Genomic DNA, 25,170 nt, shown 5'->3' with positions numbered 1-25,170 from the left:
TGAGTTTGAATTGTCTGCCATGTAGCTTGCTTCTGTCTATAACGTGAGCTGCTCAATATGTGTTGATAGTCCTTTCTACTGCTGCGTTTTTGAAAGACATAACTTTAGACATCTAGAAATACAAATGTTTGGCTACTTTTCGTAACAACATTGATGCCCTGAATTTAACAGGCGCTATCGACAGATCAGTTGGAAAGATTTGTGATGGGCTACTTTCTGCACACGCCACGGTCAGTCTGCTGTGAAGTGTTCATCCATGTACACTGGTAAGAGTCTAGCTACAATTTCAGATATGTGACCTGTTTCATGAAACTAGGTGTGTCTCGCGGGTCACCACTTCATACGAGCCATTTAAACGTAATATTTCATTTTATCAAAATGCGTTTCTTGGCAGAAATGCCTTGAGGAACAACTTTATTGTGCCTTAATAATAAACTTGTATGCCATCTGTAGTTATGAATAAAATTGTTAAATTATGATCCTAGTTGGTTTAGCCACAGAAAAAATACAATTTTCCCACAAGGCTGAGATAATAAGTGGGCTGGACATGCTGAGAGATGAGTTCGGGTTGGTCTGCCATATAGTACGCTTCTGTCAATTTGAGCTGGTTAGTATGTGTAGTTAATGCTGCTTTAAACAAATATATTGCTTAGTAGAACTGCAGAAGTGTTGCTCTCCACTTTCTGGAGGACCCAGTTTTGAAATCAGTGGAATTACAGTGTGATGGCTAAAGAGATGGAGAAACTCCTGTCTCCGGATTACATCTTCAAACTAAGGCATCTGTGACGGGGAGAAGTGTCCAACCATGATGCATAGTGATAGGGATGGCGCCGGAGGGGATAGCTGCCATCTTATCGGCTCTTAATCAACCATACTATTTTTTGTGATGTTAATAACTTGTTTTGTACATAATGTTGCTGCTACCGGCTCTTATGACCAAAAATAGCTTCTGAACATCAGAACTGCGATTATACACCTCAGATTAGACCGTTTTTCTTCAATGAGTCATACGGGAGGGATATACCACAGACACCCGACCAGGCCCAGATCCCCGCCATTCGCTGGAGAAGTAAACTGAGATTTCCAGAAAAAAAGATCAGGGTGCCTTTGTAACAGGGTTGGTTATGTTTCCACTTGCCTCTAAAGAAATGTGTATTTAATGTTCAAGCATTCTTATTGGTTGGTTCAACTCTGATGACAATAAGGTGTGTTGTGCTGCACAACTAACTTACTGTTTCCCATTTAACAACAGGTTATAATTTTGTATTGAAATTTTGTATTTTGTTCACCCAGTATGAAAATATGATGCAAGGGATTTTGCCATCGACAGTCATAAACTATATACTGTTTATTACTTGTATCTGGTGATGGTATGATTATTTAGTGATGTAATTGTGCTGTTACGCTAGTAACCTTCCGAAGCCAATTCAGGTGAGGGCGACGCCATTTTCTACCACACGGTGGCGACAACTATTTATGAAGGCGTTTCTTGTTACTTTTCTGTGTTGATTCTTGTTAGACAACGACTACTGAACTTTTACTTTGAGTGCAGTATGTTCAAGCTGATTTTATAGAAGTGTTCATATTGATTGTGATATACACTGCTCAAAAAAATAAAGTGAACACTTAAACAACACAATGTAACTCCAAGTCAATCACACTTCTGTGAAATCAAACTGTCCACTTAGGAAGCAACACTGATTGACAATAAATTTCACATGCTGTTGTGCAAATGGAATAGACAACAGGTGGAAATTATAGGCAATTAGCAAGACACCCCCAATAAAGGAGTGGTTCTGCAGGCTCAGGTAGTGCAGCTCATCCAGGATGGCACATCAAGGCGAGCTGTGGCAAGAAGGTTTGCTGTGTCTGTCAGCGTAGTGTCCAGAGCATGGAGGCGCTACCAGGAGACAGGCCAGTACATCAGGAGACGTGGAGGAGGCCGTAGGAAGGCAACAACCCAGCAGCAGGACCGCTACCTCCGCCTTTGTGCAAGGAAGAGCAGGAGGAGCACTGCCAGAGCCCTGCAAAATGACCTCCAGCAGGCCACAAATGTGCATGTGTCTGCTCAAACGGTCAGAAACAGACTCCATGAGGGTGGTATGAGGGCCCGACATCCACAGGTGGGGGTTGTGCTTACAGCCCAACACCGTGCAGGGCGTTTGGCATTTGCCAGAGAACACCAAGATTGGCAAATTCGCCACTGGCGCCCTGTGCTCTTCACAGATGAAAGCAGGTTCACACTGAGCACATGTGACAGACGTGACAGAGTCTGGAGACGCCGTGGAGAACGTTCTGCTGCCTGCAACATCCTCCAGCATGACCGGTTTGGCGGTGGGTCAGTCATGGTGTGGGGTGGCATTTTGTGGAGGGGCCGCACAGCCCTCCATATGTTCGCCAGAGGTAGCCTGACTGCCATTGGGTACCGAGATGAGATCCTCAGACCCCTTGTGAGACCATATGTTGGTGCGGTTGGCCCTGGGTTCCTCCTAATGCAAGACAATGCTAGACCTCATGTGGCTGGAGTGTGTCAGCAGTTCCTGCAAGAGGAAGGCATTGATGCTATGGACTGGCCCTGAAACCAATTGAGCACATCTGGGACATCATGTCTCACTCCATCCACCAACAGACTGTACATGAGTTGGTGGATGCTTTAGTCCAGGTCTGGGAGGAGATCCCTCAGGAGACCATCCGCCACCTCATCAGGAACATGCCCAGGCGTTGTAGGGAGGTCATACAGGCACGTGGAGGCCACACACACTACTGAGCCTCATTTTGACTTGTTTTAAGGACATTACATCAATGTTGGATCAGCCTGTAGTGTGGTTTTCCACTTTAATTTTGAGTGTGACTCCAAATCCAGACCTCCATGGGTTGATAAATTTGATTTCCATTGATAATTTTTGTGTGATTTTGTTGTCAGCACATTCAACTATGTAAAGAAAAAAGTATTTAATAAGAATATTTATTTTAGTGTTCCCTTTATTTTTTTGAGTAGTGTATTTCTTTTGAATTAATATTTACATTAAAAAAATATATATTTAAAAAAATATATTTAAATGGAAAGTTTTGGGAGAGGTAGGGGAGTTCTCATGTTTAACCCTTCACCGCCAGTAGGTAGGGGGGAACCTATTTCTCCAGTTACACGTACTTCCACACCTCTGGCCAGGCCAACTACACAGGCAAGTGTGCGCTTTCCACATGATTTAGAGCTACCTCAACTCAGTGCATTCGAGCCAGGTTCACCTAGTCCTAGGAAGGAGGATGTGTCTATGGATTTCCTGGCTGGCATTGTTAAACAGATAGATTACTCCATATGTGAAAATATTGCCTCTTGTTTGACATCAAAGGCTATGGGAGACGGGGTGGGACAGAAGGTTGATTATGTTGGTGGTACCAAGGTTGGGCCAGCTCTAGTCTAAATGTAGTGGTGAAAAATGTCAGGGAACCAGTGTGTTTCAGGGGGGATGGTTCAGAGGAATGCACAGTGCATGAGTGGGTGGAGACCATGTTAGTGTACATGCAGAAGAAAGGCTATGGTGGGCAGGAGAGGTCAGATAAAGTTTTGGGTAAGCAGACAGGGCGGGCACGTGACATGGTAAGAGTAAGCCTACGCAGTAACCCAGTTGACTTAAGCCAGGGCCCTCGACCGGTTTTTGACATTCTGAAGAAACACTTTAGCGACACAATCAACTCTGACATGCCCCTAGCTGATGTTTATTCTACGTTGCCAATGGAAGGGGAGACTCCTTTTGATTACTGGATCAGACTGAACAGGGCCATAGAGGTGGCAGAGGACTCTTTGAAGAGGCAGAACAAGGAGCTAGACAACCCATCAGTCCGTGTTCTGACTGTCATGTTCATCAAGCACTGTCCAAACCCAGAGCTGTCATTGATATTCATGTGCAAACCATTGCATGAGTGCGTAGGTCCATGGCAGGCTGGAAGAGTACCAGAGGAAGTGCAAGGCTCCACGTCCCTTGCGGCTGGCCCCACTGGTTACCACACTGATGCAGGAAGTAAGTAAGCCAGTGTAGGCTGTTGCAAATTGCCTGGACCCCTTGCAGCAGCCCACAAATGGCTCATCCAAGGCATTGGATGGTGTGATTGGCATGCTTGAACGGGTCTTGGAGCGGAGGCCACAGCAACTTGTAGGCGGCTATTATAACCGTTTCCAGAGGAGGCCCAGGAGAAGAGAGAACCCGTCTTTGCAATGCAAAGTGTGTGGGGATGCGAATCACAGCACAATGGATCATTGTTATTATAACCATCTATGCTTCCTCTGTTATACAGCTGGGTCAGGTGCGTCACACGCGTCAAGAATGTCCTCACACATCATCGGTAACTCCCATCACGCCATCAAACAGCTACACGACCCAACGGCAGGGAAAACTAGCTGGCCCGCACAGGGTGGGGGGATGTGCTGGGCCTTGTGAGGTGCACCAATCAGATAGTGGTGTAGCTTCAGAGTGAATATATTCAAGTGTTTGTGATGAAGTCAAGTCTAACGAAAAAGTAATTATGCAAAATACACAGAGAGTGCACCACAATGATGAACTCTTCTATACTAGTGTGTTACTGGGGGATGTTATTTAAAGAGACGAGCTCTATGATTGACAGCGGTTCTATGGCATGCACATTGAGCTCAACAGTGGTGCCACGCCTTGAGAAAGCAGGTGTGCTTAAGAGTGGCTCCCTCAGTCCGACTGAAGTGGTGTTGGTTGGCTGCGGGAGGTTGAAGACCAAGCCTGTAGGTGTGTGTTAATTGAATCTGTCTGTGAATGACAGCAGTCTGTCCCTGTTCTAGTAGTGGATGGCCAACGTGATGAGCTCATCCTAGGCAGCAACGTGATAAAACACCACATCAGGGAGCTGAATACAGTGACTTCTGGGAGAAGATGTCATCATCTGAAATACAATGGAGATGACAAACTGTTCCATCTGCTAGCTAATGTAGAGAGATGGAAAGGGACAGAAGTGCCAGAAAGAGTGGGCACGGTAAGGCTGAAGCGAGGGGTCACATTGGAGCCTATGCAGGAATATTTAGGGCAGTGCTGTTGTTATTGAGCCTATGAGGGCATGCTCAAGACCGAAAAACATTCTAGTGGGGAGAACAGTAGCGACATTGTGGAGCGATGGCTAGGTCCCTGTCAAAGTTATCAATTCCTCACCAAAGCCAGTAACAGTGAGACGCAATGCCAAGATAGCGGACGTTTTTCCTTGCATGGCATTAGAGGACTTTGACACTGACTACATAGATGGGCCCACTGTCGAACCGGTACCCCTGTTGCAGCAGGTACACAAAATTGATGACAATCCAATCTTTGACAGTGGTAGTGGAGATAGCTTGACCGTTGACAGTGCCGTCAAACCGCACAGAGTGACAAGTGAGGTGTTGTACGAGTTAGGGCTAGGTGACATTGACATTGAGTCCACTCAGTTATCGCAACAGTGTAAGGCCAGGCTAGTTCAGCTTATAGCCCTCTACAGGTCTATCTTCTCTCGGCACAAACTAGATTGTGGGAAGGCTACTGGATATGTCCATCGCATCAGACTCAGTGACACTAAGCCTTTTAGGCTACCTTTACCGTAGGCTCTCCCCTAACCATTATGACAAGCTCAGGCAGGCCTTGGATGAGATGGAAGAGCGAGAGATAATCAGGAAATCCAGAAGTGAGTATGCCTCCCCGCTCGTGCTGGTCTGGCAGAAGTCTGGTGATCTGAGACTGTGTACAGACTTCCGATGGCTCAATGCTCGCATCGTAAAGGTTGCTCACACTCTACCTCACCAAGCTGATACTTTGACGGCCCTGGGTGGCAATGCCTTCTTCTCAACAATGGATTTGACCTCAGGCTACTACAATGTGGAGGTGCATGAAGACGACAAGAAGTTTACAGCCTTCACTTCTGCTTTTGGGTTATATTAATATAACCGTCTTCCACAAGGACTCTGCAACATCCCAGCTACATTCATGAGGATGATGTTGAGCAGTTTTGGGGATCAACATTTTTCTAGCCTTCGATGCTACCTGGACGATGTGCTGGTTTTTGCCCTGACTGAAGAACTTGGATTGCAGCACTTGGAGTCCCAGAAAAAGGGAAGGCTATTGCAGGGATAACAGAAAAGGATCTCATGGAGGATAACACGGACGTGCCCTCCCAGGGGAAGATTTGGTCCTTTCTCAGAATGATAGTCTATTACCAGCAGTTCATTGAGGGGTGCTCCACCATCGCTAAGCCACTGCATGGGCTGACTACTGGGACGAAGGCACCACGCCATGGGAAAAGCAAGAGGAAAAGAGGAATACATAGGAAACTCACAGCAGCAGACGGGACTGGTGAGTGCAAACAGGCCTTTAGTCAATTGAAACAATCTCTCCTTGATCAGGTCATGCTCGCCCACCCTGATTTTAGTAGACCTTTCTTGCTGTCTGTAGACGCATCTAGTAATGGATTAGGTGCTGTCCTCTCCCAGGTGCCAGAGGATGGGTCTGCAGCCAGACCCGTTGCATTCGCTAGCAAATCACTTACTTATGCACAGTCAAAGTGCATAAGCTTGCTAAGATTGAACCTATTTGGTTAGCTTTAGCTACCTGCAGATTCATGCTACAGCTATGACAAAGTTGGGATTAATGTTACATGTCTAAACAAAAGACTACACTTCGCCAGATAATTACATGACCTATCAAGTTTGCCAGGTGTGTCTGGGGGTGATTACAACCATCTATTATATTTCATGAACATGTGTACATGTCTAGGAAATAGTGACCCGTCCACTTAGCTAGATGTGGCTGGGGGGTGGTTATAGCATTTTCTTTCACATGACCCATCAATTTAGACAAGTGTGTCTGGGTAAGCGTCATCTAATAATTATGAAATAGTTGTATCTGGGCACTTTCTGTTTTTGATATTGCTACTATGCAAGTAATCACTTCACTGTACCATTTACACCTTCTGTTTCCTGGGCATGAGACAAATAACCTCAGATTTAATTTGATAATGTGTAGTGTGTGTTTACTAGAGACGGTAATGTGAAGAACAACATGAGCTGCACCAACGTCAGATTAGGATATAGGCCTAGGACTAGATGAAGTGTATTTTTTACCTGGAGTTTTTCCTTATTGTAGGCTACTAATTTTACTACTTTTTGTCTTGAAATCTTTGGCTGTTTACTACACTACTGACTCTGTTTAGCACATGGCCTCACATATGAATCCTTAAAGAGATGGGTGGGGCTAAGGCTTAGGAGGGTGTGAACAATGCTGAATGGCTATAGACAAAGAAGAGCTCTCAAGTAGGTGTACCAGAACATTCAAGGGCCATTTTCCTCAAAAGTGGGTTTACACGTTTATCAACTTTCAATGCAGAATTACTTTCCCATTGTTTCTCAACTGCATCGTATGATATACCATTTTCTAGGTCTGAATTGCTACTTTCTGAATTACACAATTTCAAATGTTGCTACATAGGGCCGAATCCAGGTGGTGGATCACAAATCAACTATCAGACAGGACCTGCAACAGCTTATTGAACATTGAGATTCCATGTGACTTTAAAAATCTTAAAGATGCATCTGAACAGTAGAAGCTTACTTCCTAAACTGGAATACATCAAGATCTAGGCTATGCAAATGGATCTGGATATTCTGGCATTGACTGAAACGTGGATCTCTGTTGACATTCTGGACTCTGATATTAATATTGAGGGTTATCATGTGTTCAGAGCTGACAGACAGGGTAGAGGTGGTGGTGTGGACATTTTATAAAAAAATATTCTCTCTTTACTGAAATCCATTTCCCTTGACAAAAAGTTTGTGCTACTATCTATGTATTTCATAACGGTTATAGGGGTCTATCGTCCTTCCTAACCTTTGTGCACTTGAGAAATTAACTTGTTTGTTGTCTTATTTTACCAAATCAGACGTTATTATCCTGGGTGAGCTAAATTATGATGGGAAATGCAGGCTTTAGGCAATCAATTTTTTTAAAGGATCTAAGCTAGATATCCTTCAAAGTCAACTGATCTTATTTTAACAAATACGCCAGAGAAATATGTTTCTACTAGTGTCTTCACCCAAGACAATAGTGACCATTGCCCAGTTTTTTGTTTTAGAGACGTGAGAGTACATAAGTCTAAGCCTCGTGTCATCACAATGAGGAACTTTGAAAACTTCAGTGAACAACCTTTGATCTTTATTTTAGTGACCTTGATTGTATTTCAGCTGTCCCTGAACCTTATTTAGATTTGAGCCTCTTTGCAGATCTCTTCAATACTATTGTGGATAATCATGCTCCGTTGAGAGTTAAAGGTAGATCGAGTGCCTGCTACACCTCGGAATGATCAGAAATCATTCATAAAAGAGATGATGCTTGGATCAAGGCTAGGAACACAGGCTTAGGTCCGGACTGGTAAGCTTTTAAGCAACTGAGGAATCATTGTGTTTAACAAATCAGAAAGGCAGAATCAGATTTTTATGTAACTGCTCTTTCAGATTGTAATGCGAACCCAGCTGAATTCTAGAAAACAGTCCCTGAAGGTTCTACTTCCTCCTTTCTGCCACAACAAATTAATTCAGACACTGGCCTCATTAAGGAAAAAAATGCCATCATTGATGCATTTAATCACCATTCTATCTCTTTGAAATAACTTCTAAGCCTCTTCACAATGATATTGGGCTGGATGCTGCAAGGGGAAACTTGCTGAATGATCAGAGAAATGATAGTCAAAGATTTTCTTTTTGGCTATTTACAGAAAAAGAAGCCCTGGATGCTTTTCTAGCAATAAACAACATTAAATCCACAGGGGCCAACCAATTGGATCCTGGTCTGCTTAAGTGTGCATCGCCCATTATTGTTGGCTCAATAACACACATTTTTTTGTATTTCAAAAGTATGGAAATCAGCCATTCCTGCCACTCCATAAGGTTGGGCATAGTAGTGATCTTAATAATTATTTCCACATCTCAAGGCTTCCTTGTCTAGCTAAGATACATGAATCATTGATAAATGTGCAACTTTTGCCTTCTTTATCTGAGAAATATATTACTGTACTAAATCAATCAGGGTTTAGGCCTGGGCATAGCACTAGCAACCACTTTAGTTGTTAATGATCTTGTCAATGCTTTAGACACAGATGTAATGTCCTGCTTTGTTTGTGGACCTATCAAAATCTGTTTAATGTTGATTATGCTATTTTATTGAATATGTTGTCCTCATTAGGCATGAGCTCTGATGCCTGTTCTTGGTTTCATTAACTATCTTAGTGACAGCTCAGGCCATCGTGATGGATGGGGTTAAGTCATCATTTTTTGTAGTACATAAAGGTGTACCACAGGGGTTGGTTTTGGGAACTGTTCACCATTTATATTAACACCATTGTTCAATCTTTTAAAAATGATGAACTTCGTGTATATGCGGATGGTACTATTATGTATGCTATTGCCCCGACAGTTGATCTGGCTGTGTCAAACCTACACAGTCAGATATTATACCTATGCAGGAATCCTTTGCTGATTTAAAACTTGTGCTTGATACGTGAAAAACTAAATTAATGTTTTAAACATAAAAAAAATCAGAAGTACCTTATTTACATAAGTATTCAGACCCTTTGCTATGAGACTTGAAATTGAGCTCAGGTCCATCCTGTTTCCGTTGATCATCCTTGAGATGTTTCTACAACTTGATTGGAGTCCACCTGTGGTCAATTCAATTAATTGGACATGATTTGGTAAAGCACACCTTTTATACATATAAGGTCACACAGTTGACAGAGCTTGTCAGAGCAAAAACCAAGCCATGAAGTCAAAGGTATTATCCGTAGAGCTCCTAGGCAGGATTGTGTCGAGGCACAGATCTGGGGTACGGTACCAAAAAAATGTCTGCAGCATTGACGGTCCCCAAGAACACAGTGACCTCCATCATTCTTAAATGGAAAATGTTTGGAACCACCAAGACTCTTCCTAGAGCTGGCCATGCAGCCAAACTGAGCAATCAGGGGAGAAGGGCCTTGGTCAGGGCGGTGTCCAAGAACCCAATGGTCACTCTGACAGTGCTCCAGTTCCTCTGTGGAGATGGGAGAACCTTCCAGAAGGACAACCATCTCTGCAGCACTCCACCAACCAGGCCTTTATGTTAGAGTGACCAGAGGAAAGCCACTCCTCAGTAAAGGGCACATGACAGCCCGCTTGGAGTTTCCCAAAAGGCACATAAAGGACCTGCTGGTCTGATGAAACCAATATTTAACCTGGCACCATCCCTCTGGTAAAGCATGGTGGTGGCAGCATCAGGGATGTCATTCAGTGGCAGGGACTGGGAGACGAGTCAGGATCGAGGCAAAGCTGAACTGAGCAAAGTACAGAGATCCTTGATAAAAACCTGTTCCAGAGCGCCCAGGACCTCAGACTGGGGCAAAGGTTCACCTTCAACAGGACAACGACCCTAAGCACACACCCAAGAAATGCAGGAGTGGCTTTGGGACAAGTCTCTGAATGTCTTTGAGTGGCGCATCCAGAGCACGGACTTGAACTCGATAGGACATCTCTGGAGAGAACTGAAAATAGCTGTGCAGCAACGCTCCCCATTCAACCTGACAGAGAGTGAGAGGATCTGCAGAGAAGAATGGAAGAAACTCCCCAAATACAAGTGTGTCACATTTGTAGCATCATACCATAGGAGACTCAAGGCTGTAGTCGCTGCCTACGGTGCCTTATTAAAAGCTGCTTTCGCTTTGTCATTATGGGGTATTGTGTGTAGATTGATGATAACAAACAACAACAATTTAATAAATGTTTGAATAATTCTGTAACATAACAAATGTGGAAAAAGTCAAGGGGTCTGAATAATTTCCGAAGGCACTGTAGTTGTTACTGCTCGACTAAAACAATTGCGGTCGACCAACAGCCTAACAACCAAGCAATCGACCAGCAGATTAATTGGTGTCGGCCTTAATTGTCTTGCTGGAAATTTGCCACAAATTCCGAGGAAGAATCTGGGTAATTCATATTTTTTCCATTTCCCAAAGATAGAGACCACTGTGCTCTTTAAAACTTTCAACGCTCTAAGCATTGTTTTATACCTTTGTCCAGATATATACTGTATCACAATTCGATCTCAGAGATCTAAGGACAGTTCTTTGGATTTCATGGTATAGTTTCTGCTCTGACATGCACTGTCAACTGGACCTTATATAGACAGGTGTGTTTCTTTCTAAATTACGTCCAAACATTTGAAATTGCCACAGGTGGACTCCAAGTTGTAGTGATGTCTCAAGGAAATTGGATGCACCTGAGCTCAATTTGGAGTGTCATAGGGGTGTGAATAGTTACACTACCGTTCAAGCGTTTGGGGTCACTTAGAAATGTATTTTTTTCCAGTGAAATCCTTCATAAAATGTGTTGGAAAATGAATAGGAAATATAGTCAAGACGTTGACAAGGTTATAAATAAGGATTTTTAATAGAAATAATAATTGTTTTTCAAACTTAGCCTTCTTCAAAGATTCCTCCATTTGCAGCAATTATAGCCTTGCAGACCTTAGGCATTCCAGTTGTCAATTTGTTGAGGTAATCTGAAGAGATTTCCCCCCATGCTTCCTGAGGCACCGACCACAAGTTGGATTGGCTTGATGGGCAATTCTTACGTTCCATACGTTCAAGCTGCTACCCACAACAGCTCAATAGGGTAGATATCCAGGTGACTGTGCTGGCCACTCCATTATAGACAGAAAACCAGGTGACTGCTTCTTCCCTAAATAGTTATTGCATAGTTTGGAGCTGTGCTTTGGATCATTGTCCTGTTGTAGGATAAAGTTGGCTCCAATAAAGAGCCATCCACAGGGTATGGCATAGCGTTGCAAAATGGAGTGATAGCCTTACTTCTTCAAGATCCCTTTTACTCTGTACAAATCTCCCACTTTACCACCACCAAAGCACCCCCAGACCATCACATTGCCTCCACCATGCTTGACAGATGGCGACAAGCACACCTCCAGCATTTTTAAAAAATTTTCTGCATCTCACGAATGTTATTTTTTGTGATCCTAACACCTCAAACTTAGATGTGTCTGTCCATAACACTTTTTCCAATCTTCCTCTGTCCAGTTTCTGTGTTCTTTTGCCCATCTTAATCTTTTATTTTTATTGGCCAGTCTGAGATATGTATTTTTCTTTGCAACTCTGTCTAGAAGGCCAGCATTCCTGAGTCGCCTCTTCAATGTTGACGAGACTGGAGAAGGTACTATTTCATGAAGCTGCCAGTTGAGGACTTGAGGCTAATGCACTTGTCCTCTTGCTCAGTTGTGCACTGGGGCCTCTCACTCCTCTTTGTATTCTTGTTAGACACAGTTTGCACTGTTTTATGATGGGAGTAGTACACAGCGTTGTACGAGATCTTCAGTTTCTTGGCAATTTCTCGCATGGCATAGACTTAATTTCTCAAAACAAGAATAGACTGACGAGTTTCAGAAGAAAGTCCTTTGTTTCTGCTCATTTTGAGCCTGTAATCGAACCCACAAATGCTGATGCTCTAGATACTCAACTAGTCTAAAGGCCAGTTTTATTACTTGTTTAATCAGCACAACAGTTGTCCGCTGTGCTAACATAATTGCAAAAGTTTTTTCTAATGATCAATTAGCCTTTTAAAATTATAAACTTAGATTAGCTAACACAATGTGCCTTTGGAACACAGGAGTGATGGTTGCTGATAATGGGCCTCTGTGCGTTTATGTAGATATTCCATAAAAAATCTGTAATTTCCAGCTACAATAGTCATATACAACATTAACAATGTCTGTATTCTGTATTTCATCTTCAATAAATGTACAACATTTTCAGATGTTTCTTTTGTCCTTATGGGGTAGATGAGTATGAAGACAAAGTCAATTTAATCAATTTTGAAATCAGGCTGCAACACAACAAAATGTGGAATAATTTGATGGGTATGAATACGTTCTGAAGACACTGTATAAAGTCAATTTAATCCATTTTGAAATCAGGCTGCAACACAACAAAATGTGGAATAATTTGATGGGTATGAATATGTTCTGAAGACACTGTATATGCATGTGATCTCATACAATAGCTTAGCATGGAAAGTGCACTTTACACAGAAGTAAAGGAAAATTATGGCAATGACTAAAGTGGTGGTGGTGGTGATGATGACGATCACAACAACAGTGGTGTGGATGAGTTTCATAACCCAACTATCAGTCCTTCCACAGATGGACGATCCCATGAGACTACCTGCGTCTCTGTTTTGTCTGACTACAATTGGTTTTGTGGCATGTCAAGAGAAGTTAAAATGGAAAATTGCTCATTAAAAAGTGAGCTGAGCGTGAGAGAAACACAGTCACACATAATACATTTAGCCAGGGCTAATAGGACACTTGATCATGGCCACTTGAGCATTTATGTTATTCATTTTGCGGGGCACAGTTTCCTCTACCTCAAACTGGTGGTTACATAAAGGAAAGAAACAAAAAAATCATGCTAATTGGCTCTGTGAATGTGCGTTGAAGTGTTCAGCCTGCATCACAAACAGAAATGTTAAATGCCTTTGTTCACCCACCAAATACAATAAACATTCTCTCTCTCGTACACACGTACACACACACAAATCATACACAAACTATTTTACCCAATGCAGCCACTATTCAATATACAGTACAACACATACACAAGCCCACATCGATAATCTATTTCACACACACACACCCCACACACACACGGCCAGTTTGACAAGCAGTAGCGGCGACTCTCAGAGGAGGTAATTACACTTGGCAGTGGTGGATCTAACTCCAGATGGGCTTGGCAGGGCCCCACTAAAACCTGCTGAGTGTACATATCTTCCTGTACCTCACAGCATAACACACGCATGTGTGCACACAGATACACACACACACACACAAAGACCCTCCAGCCCAGCCCCGAAAAACAGCAAGACTTCCCCCTTCATTAGGCCATGTGGAGATGGGAAGCAATCTGGAGCGATGGCTCCTAGCTACACAAGCTGACATGGGCAGCAGGCCAACAGAGGAGAGGAGAGAAGTACAGGGAGGTAGGGCAGGAGGAGAAGTACAGGGAGGTAGGGCAGGAGGAGAAGTACAGGGAGGTAGGGCAGGAGGAGAAGTACAGGGAGGTAGGGCAGGAGGAGGAGAAGTACAGGGAGGTAGGGCAGGAGGAGGAGAAGTACAGGGAGGTAGGGCAGGAGGTGGAGAAGTACAGTGAGGTAGGGCAGGGGGAGGAGAAGTACAGGGAGGTAAGGCAGGAGGAGGAGAAGTACAGGGAGGTAAGGCAGGAGGAGGAGAAGTACAGGGAGGTAGGGCAGGCGGAGAAGTACAGGGAGGTAGGGCAGGAGGAGGATAAGTACAGGGAGGTAGAGAAGGCGGAGGAGAAGTACAGGAAGGTAGGGAAGGAGGAAAAGAAGTACAGGGAGGTAGGGCAGGAGGAGGAGAAGTACAGGGAGGTAGGGCAGGAGGAGGAGAAGTACAGGGAGGTAAGGCAGGAGGAGGAAAAGTACAGGGAGGTAGGGCAGGCGGAGTAGAAGTACAGGGAGGTAGGGAAGGCGGAGGAGAAGTATAGGGAGGTAAAGCAGGAGGAGGAGAAGTACAGGGAGGTAGGGCAGGAGGAGGAGAAGTACAGGGAGGTAGGGCAGGAGGAGGAGAAGTACAGGGAGGTAAGGCAGGAGGAGGAGAAGTACAGGGAGGTGGGGAAGGTGGAGGAGAAGTACAGGGAGGTAGGGAAGGAGGAAGAGAAGTACAGGGAGGTAGGGCAGGAGGAGGAGAAGTACAGGGAGGTAGGGCAGGAGGAGGATAAGTATAGGGAGGTAGTGCAGGAGAAGTACAGGCAGGTAGGGCAGGAGGAGGTAGAAGGAGAGAAATAGTATGATAGAGTGCACTGCGAGGGACACCAGAATGAGAAGGAATGGAGAGTGGAATGAAGAGTAGTATCAAAGTACGTAGTTAAGGGAGCGAGAACAGGACAAGAAAGAAGGACGAGAAGGATAGTGTAGGGACATATAGAGAGGAGACAGATGGAGAGAGAATGAAGAGTAGGAGGAACAGAGGGAAGGATGAGAAAGAAGGAAAGAATATAGTTGACAGCAGGTAGTATATAAAGAGGAGGTAGGATAAGAGGGAAAAGCCAAGAATGCATTGGCCCTATACAGTTAAAGTATGATGGAAAGAAAAGAAAGGGGGAATGAGTTGATAATGGTTTCCCAGAAATACTACATAATTCAAGACATGACAGCATTCTGTCAGTGTATTATGTAAATATATATTTAAAAAATAAACTTACAGTACTACCAACTAGTTTAACATGACTAGCGAAGGGATAAAAGGGTTCAATAAATGCTGAACAAAAATGTAAACGCTACATGTAAGTTGTTGGAATAAAAGATCCCAGAAATGTTCCATACGTACAAAAAAAACATCCCATCTCTCTCTAAATCCCTGTTACTGAGCATTTCTCCTTTGCCAAGATAATCCTTGTGCTGGGGACAATAAAAGGCCACTCTAAAATGTGCAGTTTTGTCACATAACACAATGGCACAGATGTGAGGGAGCCCGCAATTGGCATGCGGACAGCAAAGGAATGTACACCAGAGCTGTTGCCAGAGAAATGAATGTTAATTTCTCTACCGTAAGCCGCCTCCGTCATTTTACAGAATTTGGCAGTATGTCCAACCAGCCTCACAACCATAGACCACACCACATGTAACCACACCAGGCCCTCCACATCTAGCTTCTTCACCTGCAGGATTGTCTGAGACCAGCCACCTGGAAAGCTAATGAAACTGTCAGAAACTGTCTTAGGGTAGCTCATCTGCATGCTCGTCGTCCTCACCAGAGAATTGACCTGACTGCAGTTCGGCATCGTAACTGACTTCAGTGGGCAAATACTCACCTTCGATGCCCACTGGCACGCTGGAGAAGTGTGCTCTTAAGGGATGAATCCTGGTTTTCAACAGTACTGGGCAGATGGCAGACAGTGTGTACGGCTTTGTGTGGGTGAGCATTTGCTGATGTTGGAAACAGAGTTCCCAATGGTGGCGGTGGGGTTATGGTATGGGCAGGCATAAACTACGGACTATGAACACAATAGCATTTTATCGATGGCAATTTGACTGCACAGAGATACCGTGACGAGAGGCCTATTTTCTTGCCGTTCATCTTCTGCCATCATCTCATGTTTCAGCACAATAATGCACGGCTCCAGGTCGCAAGGTTCTGTACACAATTCCAGGAAGCTGAAAATGTCCCTGTTTTTCCATGGCCTCACCAGACGTCACCCATTGAGCAAGTTTGAGATGCTCTAGATTGACGTGTACGACAGTGTGTTTCAGTTCCCGCCAATATTCAGCAACTTTGCACAGCCATTGAAGAGGAATGGGACAACATACCACAGGCCACAGTCAACAACCTGATCAACTCTATGTGAAGGAGATGTGTCGCACTGCACGAGGCAAATGGTGGTCACACCAGATACTGACTGGTTTTCTAATCAACGCTCCTACCTTTTTCTTAAGGTATCTGTGACCAACAAATGCATATCGTTATTCCAAATCATGTGAAATCCATAGCATTAGGGCCTAATGAATTTATTTCAATTGACTGACTTCCATATATGAACTGTAAAATCTTTGAAATTGTTGCATGTTGCGTTTATATTTTTGGTCAGTATAGCTTTATACGCCTCCAGGTTTGAGTGTATGATTGTTTGATAAATGAGGGCCTTTGTGTTGTATCCCTGATTGCCAGTAGAACATGTGTGATTTTGTAGTCTGTCAGTGGTTGTCAGAGATTTTCCCAAGGTTTCAGTCTGAATACCTGTTAATGTAACACTGCTGGGCATTGATGTGATCTTTGTTATCACTAATCATTTCTATATGATGTTTGGCATTATGACATGGCTTTTATTCTATTACCAACCTCTCATGGAAATAAGGGCATATTTCAAACATCTTAATGATTTATTCATGTCTGTGTGTCAGATGGACATGCCTAATTATTTTGTATCTCTATTTTCTTTCATGTGCTGTGGACCTTTGCCATGATAATTCTGTGTTCATTTAGGTAAGAAAAGTCATTTTAACATTCTTTCTTGTTGTGTGTGTTTTCTGTGTGTCTGTGTCAATGTCTTTTTCTGTGTATTTTGATCAATATACTTGAGTCCAGGGAGTCTTTTCAGATTTGCTTCTGGAAATATTGGATTTGAAGTTTGTTTTGTTGTGATAATGTTCCTTGATGATGTCTGTCTAACTCTGCTCTATATATACACTCTTAACAGTATGACTGAAGGATGAGATACCTGACCTCATTGACTTGAACAAAATGACACACACTTACACTTCCAAACAGCACAGAGATACACAGCATTTATCATTTAGTTGGAAGTGGTTATGGCCATTTCATGGCTGTACAGAACCATGCTTTAAAAACATATCAGGCATTTGAATGGCTCCTACTCATGGAATGGCTTCTGAAGAAACCCAATACCATAGCTTCCTGAAAAACTAAAGTCAGCCAGACTATCACAACAGATCTGCCTCTTCACTGTTGCTTGTGCCATGTCTTATAAGGACATATGTGCAGACGTACTCTGCACGTCTCTAACCAGTCAAGGTCTGTTTAACTGTCTTTTACACTAGAGCTCTAATGATCTCTACTCAGCAGAAGAGAACTTCACCTAATCTGCACGTTTGATTTAGTGTGTGTTGTCTTTACTGTCATAACAGAATTTCAGAAATGCTTAAGACATTTTGTAGCCATAATGATCACTGATGTGAGAGGGACATACTTTGTTGTGGTCTTGATTAACAAGGGGAAGAATTGAGATCAGTCTTGTTCATCTGTAGTTCTGGTTATTTTGTTGCATTTATACCTTCGAACCCTCCTTTCCGTGTTTGCCTCCATTCACCTCTCCTCCTGGTGTTGAGACCTAGTTTGCAGGCGTCATGCGGCGCCTCATCGTTTAGGCATTGGCCACGTTTGGCCACATGCAGTCGGCCTGCTTTCACTGGTCTATCAGCAGGCCCCATGCGGGCCCCACAAGGATGAACACACAGATTGCCACAGTGGGGGTCTGCGGGTTGGGAAACCTGGCTACCAGACTATGCTGGCATCCCAGCATCCTTCTCCAGATGACAGAGCACTGCAACATCAGAGTACCAACATGTTGCGATTAATGCATTAGGACTAAAATGATCTAAATGCTAATTTAGCCTCACTTTTTATTCGCTCCAGATAATAATAATATGTTGTTTGTAGGCTAATGAACATATAGGCTTGATGGATCTGTGATATGACAGCTCGGCATGGTATTACATGTCGAGTCAATAATAACAAATAGTAGCTACCTTTTGATGGGCGAGCACAGCATCAGAATATCATTAACCACAATGCCCTGCCCCGTATTTGTCAAGTTAGTTTGCATTATTCACTATGTATTCATTTTACAAAATGTGCCCAGAACAAAGTTTTTTCTGTGGTTGAATTATTAAGCACACTGGTTTTTTTCCAACACGGAGGGGCACATTTTTTTTCAAGATAAAGATTTGAAAAAGCAAGGACATTTATAACAATTCTGACTCTTGTGGCAACTAGAGTAGTGGAGGGATCCAATTCCATGTCGAAAAGCGAACTTGAAGATCAAAGCTATGACTTTATTTCAAGTTTTTGAAAACAATGAAAGAAAATTTTATCAAAATGTATTGGTTGAGTACACAGTTTATCAGATGTTAGGGTGCAGCTACATGCTTGTGTTATTAGCGCCTAACAGTGCTGTAAAATGTCAAACAATATACAAATAATCAAAACTAATATTAAGAAATCAAGAAATGTCAGAACGAATCCAATTAACAACCCAAATAACACTGTATCAGTTATCCAAATACAATCTATGCGTATATACACCGAAAAGATATCCCAAAAAATGTGATGTACAGTAGTAGATATATTAGAGTGAGCTACAGTATGTCAAGAATCCAATATAGAAATATGTGGTGTGTGTAAGCAGTGTAACAAAAGTGGAATGTACAGTAGTAAATATATTAGAATGAGCTACAGTGGGGCAAAAAGGTATTTAGTCAGCCACCAATTGTGCAAGTTCTCCCACTTAAAAATATGAGAGAGGCCTGTAATTTTCATCATATGATAGACAAAATGAGGGAGAAAAAATCCAGAAAAAAAAACATTTTCAAATTATGGTGGAAAATAAGTATTTGGTCAATAACAAAAGTGTATCTCAATACTTTGTTATATACCCTTTGTTGGCAATGACTGAGGTCAATGGTTTTCACACACTTGCTGGTATTTTGGCCCATTCCTCCATGCAGATCTCCTCTAGAGCAGTGAAGTTTTGGGGCTGTTGCTGGGCAACACAGACTTTCAACTCCCTCCAAAGATTGTCTATGGGGTTGAGATCTGGAGACTGGCTAGGCCACTCCAGGACCTTGAAATGCTTCTTACGAAGCCATTCCTTCGTTGCCCGGGCGGTTTGTTTGGGATCATTGTCATGCTGAAAGACCCAGCCACGTTTCATCTTCAATGCCCTTGCTGATGGAAGGAGGTTTTCACTCAAAATCTCACGATACATGGCCCCATTCATTCTTTCCTTTACACGGATCAGTCGTCCTGGTCCCTTTGCAGAAAAACCCCTTTGCAGAAAAACATCCCCAGAGCATGATGTTGCCACCCCCATGCTTCACAGTAGGTATGGTGTTCTTTGGATGCAACTCAGCATTCTTTGTCCTCCAAACATGACGAGTTGAGTTTTTACCAAAAAGTTATATTTTGGTTTCATCTGACCATATGACATTCTCCCAATCTTCTTCTGGATCATCCAAATGCTCTCGAGCAAACTTCAGACTGGCCTGGACATGTACTGACTTAAGCAGGGGGACATGTCTGACACTGCAGGATCTGAGTCCCAGGCAGCGTAGTGTGTTACTGATGGTAGGCTTTGATACTTTGGTCCCAGCTCTCTACAGGTCATTCACTAGGTCCCCCCGTGTGGTTCTGGGATTTTTGCTCACTGTTCTTGTGATCATTTTGACCCCACGGGGTGAGATCTTACGTGGAGCCCCAGATCGGGGGAGAATATCAGTGGTCTTGTATGTCTTCCATTTCCTAATAATTTCTTCCAGAGTTGATTTCTTCAAGCTGCTTACCTATTGCAGAGTCAGTTTTCCCAGCCTGGTGCAGGTCTACAATTTTGTTTCTGGTGTCCTTTGACAGCTCTTTGGTCTTGGCCATAGTGGAGTTTGGAGTGTGACTGTTTGAGGTTGTGGACAGGTGTCTTTTATACTGATAACAAGTTCAAACAGGTGCCCATTAATACAGGTAACGAGTGGAGGACAGAAGAAGTCTGTGAGAGCCAGAAATCTTGCTTGTTTGTAGGTGACCAAATACTTATTTTCCACCATAATTTGCAAATAAATTCATAAAAAATCCTACAATGTGATTTTCTGGATTTTTTTTCCTCATTTTGTCTGTCAGAGTTGAAGTGTTGCTATAAGTTACAGGTCTCTCATCTTTTTAAGTGGGAGAACTTGCACAATTGGTGGCTGACTAAATACTTTTTTACCCCACTGTGTGTGAAGAATACAATATATGAATACACACTGAAAAACAGTATGAAATAAATGGGAAGTGTCCAATGTTTGTCTCTATATATATGGGACAGCAGCATTCATTGGCTGTGAATGTGCGTGTATGTGCTTTTGTTTGTGAATATTGGCATATGCATGTGTGTGAGTGTATTGGTGAATACAGGAGTCTACATGGGTATGAGGTGTGTGTGTGTTTTGTGTGAGTGTGGGAGTATATGTACAAAAAAGCCTCTAAGGTGCAGGACAAAGGGCCAGGCCCGATAGACGGCTTGTGATGGCTGTTCAACAGTCTGATGGCCTGGTGACAGTACAGATGCATCAGAGCCATGATCAAGAGGCCACACAGTAGCAGAGTAAACAGTCTGTGGCCCGGGTGGCTGAGGTCCTTAACTTCTTGATGCACCCATCCCGTTAGCGGGATCATTTTCGTCAACCACCGCTGAATTGCAGAGTGCCACATTCAAATTAAATTACTAAAAATATTTAATTTTCATGAAATCACAAGTGCAATACAGCAAAACACAGCTTAGCTTGTTGTTAATCCACCTGGCGTGTCAGATTTCAATAAAGCTTTTTGGCGAAAGCATACCAAGCGTTTATGTAAGGACATCTCTCTCAGTAGACAAAATATTACAAACAGCTAGCAGCCAAGTAGATTGGTCACGAAAGTCAGAAAAGCAATAAATTAAATCGCTTACCTTTGATAATCTTCAGATGTTTGCACTCACGAGACTCCCAGTTACACAATAAATGTTCATTTTGTTCCATAAAGATTATTTTTATATCCAAAATACCTCCATTTGGTTGGCTCGTTATGTTCAGAAATCCACAGGCTCGAGCGGTCACGACATAATATATGCCATTTAGCTGACGCTTTTATCCAAAGCGACTTACAGTCATGTGTGCATACATTCTACGTATGGGTGGTCCCGGGAATCGAACCCACTACCCTGGCGTTACAAGCGCCATGCTCTACCAACTGAGTCACAGAAGGACATCGCAGACGAAAATTCCAAATAGTATCCTTAATGTTCGCAGAAACACTTCAAACGTTTTTTATAATCAATACTCGGTTTGTTTTTACAATATATAATCGATAATATATCAACCGGAAATGTAGCTTCTTCAATAGGAAAGAGAGAGAAAATGTCTGCTCCAAGCTGTTGCGCATACAAAATGATGCTGGCACCCAGCCATACAATGACGCGATGTGATCTTTCTCGCTCATTTTTCAAAATATAAGCCTGAAAGTATGTCTAAAGACTGTTCACACCATGGGGAAGCCATATGAAAAGGAATCTGGTTGATAGCCCTTTAAATGGAGCGAAGGCAGGCTATGGAACATGGAGCTTTCAACATAGAAGCCACTTCCGGGTTGGATTTTCCTCAGGTTTTCGCCTGCAATATCAGTTCTGTTATACTCGCAGACAATATTTTGACAGTTTTGGAAACTTTAGAGTGTTGCATATTCTAGATTCTGGGCCTGAGAAATAGGCAGTTTCATTTGGGTATGTTTTTCATCCAAACATCAAAATACTGCCCCTACACTCAAGAGGTTAATGATCTTCTTGGCCTTCCTTCAACACTGAGTGCTGTAGATGTCCTGGAGGACAGGCAGCGTGCCCCCGACACTCTGAAGAGCTATGCGGTTGAGGACAGTTCAGTTGTCATACCAGGAGGTGATACAGCCTGACAGAATGCTCTCAATGGTACAGTGGTTCCTCCTTTAAAAGTTGCGTCATAGTGCGGCACACTTTGTGTGCTGCCTCAGCATTCTGTGGCACATCATTTAATTCTCAGCCACTTTCTCTGTTACTGCAAGTTATTGCTAGTTTGACCATCAGAGGGCATCTTTGAGAAGCATTTGATAGTATTCCGTATTGGCATTACCAGAGAATTTAAAACCTTTTTTCGTAATAACAGGGTATATGAGATTGATTTCAAGAAATGTATCTTAATTAATTGGATTAATATTATGGTGTTTCTATTCAGAGAAAATGAAAAACGAAACTATGGCGCTGTATAACGTGACATCGGGAGTAGGCTAAATGATCAGAGGATTCTAAATTGTCTGACTTCACAAGACAACTTTGTTCCAATATTTCTGTAAATCAGTTATATTTATTCCCATAGTAATTTGTTATGGATCCATAACTAAATCAACATCTGCATTTTAAGAGTAATTTTTATAATTATTTTATTAACCAAATGTGTTTATTTGTTAATTAGGCTACTGTGCAGTCTACAATAAATAATGTAGTAAACATGGGAAAGTGCCTAATTCCTTACAGAAAGGAGAGCAGGCCTTGTCTGTACTACAGAATGCAGGGCATCGGGAGACCGGTGTTATTTCATAGTTGTGATGTCTTCACTATTATTCTACAATGTAGAAAATAGTCAAATAAAGAAAAATCCTGAAATGAGTAGGTGTCCAAACTTTTGACTGGTACTTGCTTAATTCATTTGATTAATATTATGGTGTTTCTATTCCATGAAAAACGAAAAACCCTATGGGTTTCTGTTAGGATGGAACGGAAAATATGGCACTGTACAATGTGGTGGTAGGCAGTACAGTACTGGGTTATTTAGCTAAATAATCCCTGTGTTGTGCGGAGAACCCTGACAGGGAGGAAGGAGTAGGCTGTATTTGTTCTTAACTGATTCCATATGTGTTATTTCATAGTTGTGATGTCTTCACAACATAGTTGTGATGTCTGCTACAGAATTAGACAATAGACATTACTCAACACTAGTGAGTATATTTTTTTCAATGACCTGACTCTCTGCCAATAATTACATTTAGAGGAATTAAGGTCTCTATATTAATATCTAAGGTTCATTTTCCGTTAGGATCTGTGAGAATATCTGAGAATATCTAAGGAGGAGTGGTTTGTTTTCATTTAATCTAGAGTGAGCGAGAACAAGGCAATTCTTGAACATGGGGTGAGACATTCTCACTAATTTGTAAATAAAGCCAGTACAACGTGACGGTCGTGAGTAGGCAACATAATTGGAGGATTCCTAATTCTTTGCCTTCATTCGACATTTCTCAACGGTAGTGAGACTCATTTCACCTATGGTAGGCCTACAGTATATCGAAAAATATTTTTTTCAATGTCGTTACTCCCCACCGATAATTACATTTGAGGATTGGACAACTCTAAATTAATATCTAAGTGTCATTCTCCAGGACATATTCTCACAGATCCTAAGGGGCTTTTATATAATTCAAAATTAATTAATAATCATCACTTTGTATAAAAAGTAACGATATTTTGGAGATTTCGTTTTCATTTGACCTTGAGTGAGCAAGAAAAAGTCAAAAAAGCAGACATCACTTGCTTATATTCAGTCAACACACAATATCATGGCATATTTGAGCAAGTAATTCATTATGGATCCATAACTAAATAACATCATTTTGAAAAAGTATTTTTATCATTATTTTATTAATGAAAGCATAAAGATACTGATGAAGAAATACAGTACTGTACAGTATATGCTTTTACATATGGATAATAAAGCATTTAAAGCATTTTGAAGATATAAGCCGTCATTTCAACGCGTCATTCTCCACCTGACTCTCCACCAATACCGCCTGGCTCTCCGCTGATGAGGAGAGACTCTCCACCAATACCGCCTGGCTCTCCGCTGATGAGGAGTGACTCTCCACCAATACCGCCTGGCTCTCCGCTGATGAGGAGTGACTCTCCACCAATACCGCCTGGCTCTCCGCTGATGAGGAGTGACTCTCCACCAATACCGCCTGGCTCTCCGCTGATGAGGAGTGACTCTCCACCAATACCGCCTGGCTCTCCGCTGATGAGGAGTGACTCTCCACCAATACCGCCTGGCTCTCCGCTGATGAGGAGTGACTCTCCACCAATACCGCCCGGCTCTCCGCTGATGAGGAGTGACTCTCCACCAATACCGCCTGGCTCTCCGCTGATGAGGAGTGACTCTCCACCAATGCCGCCTGACTCTCCGCTGATGAGGAGTGACTCTCCGCCAATACCGCCTGGCTCTCCGCTGATGAGGAGTGACTCTCCACCAATACCGCCTGACTCTCCGCTGATGAGGAGTGACTCTCCGCCAATACCGCCTGACTCTCCGCTGATGAGGAGTGACTCTCCACCAATACCGCCTGGCTCTGGACCAATGCATCAGCTGTCGCCCATATCTCTGCCCGCAGAGAATGTTTTTCTTTCTGATGGTCTGCCTTCAATGATTCGATCTCGGTCTTCAAAGTTTGAATCTCACCTATGAACACCTTCATCAGATGACCAGAATGGTACCGCCCTGAGCCCCCATCGATTACAGTGGCCTATGATAGAAACGGCAGATCAATAAAGAATTAAAAGTGACTCCAACACACCAATGCTGTGTACACATTTTAAGAATCTAGCTTAACTAACCGCTTTCTTGGCAACCATGTGTTTGTTTGGTGCGGCCCGTTGTCCAGCCCTTTGTCCACTGATCTCCACGGATGCGTGTCGGCATGGTTGTAAGCGCTGCAAAAACACATTTATGTTTTTAGTACACAATTATCGTTTTTATTACATTTA

The 25,170-nt window shown here is 42.8% G+C and overlaps 1 protein-coding gene across 3 annotated transcripts in view; it reads left to right on the top strand.

Annotated features, from left to right (window-relative positions):
• The window catches only part of LOC118388077 (netrin receptor UNC5D-like), a 321,459-nt gene that overhangs the window by 120,744 nt on the left and 175,545 nt on the right, over positions 1-25,170 (top strand). The window lies entirely within an intron of this gene.

The sequence above is a fragment of the Oncorhynchus keta genome, chromosome 9, assembly GCF_023373465.1.
Source record: "Oncorhynchus keta strain PuntledgeMale-10-30-2019 chromosome 9, Oket_V2, whole genome shotgun sequence".
NCBI classification, from domain to species: Eukaryota; Metazoa; Chordata; class Actinopteri; order Salmoniformes; family Salmonidae; genus Oncorhynchus; species Oncorhynchus keta.
Note: the sequence above shows the minus strand (reverse complement) of the source record. Positions and strands in the feature narration are given on the sequence as shown.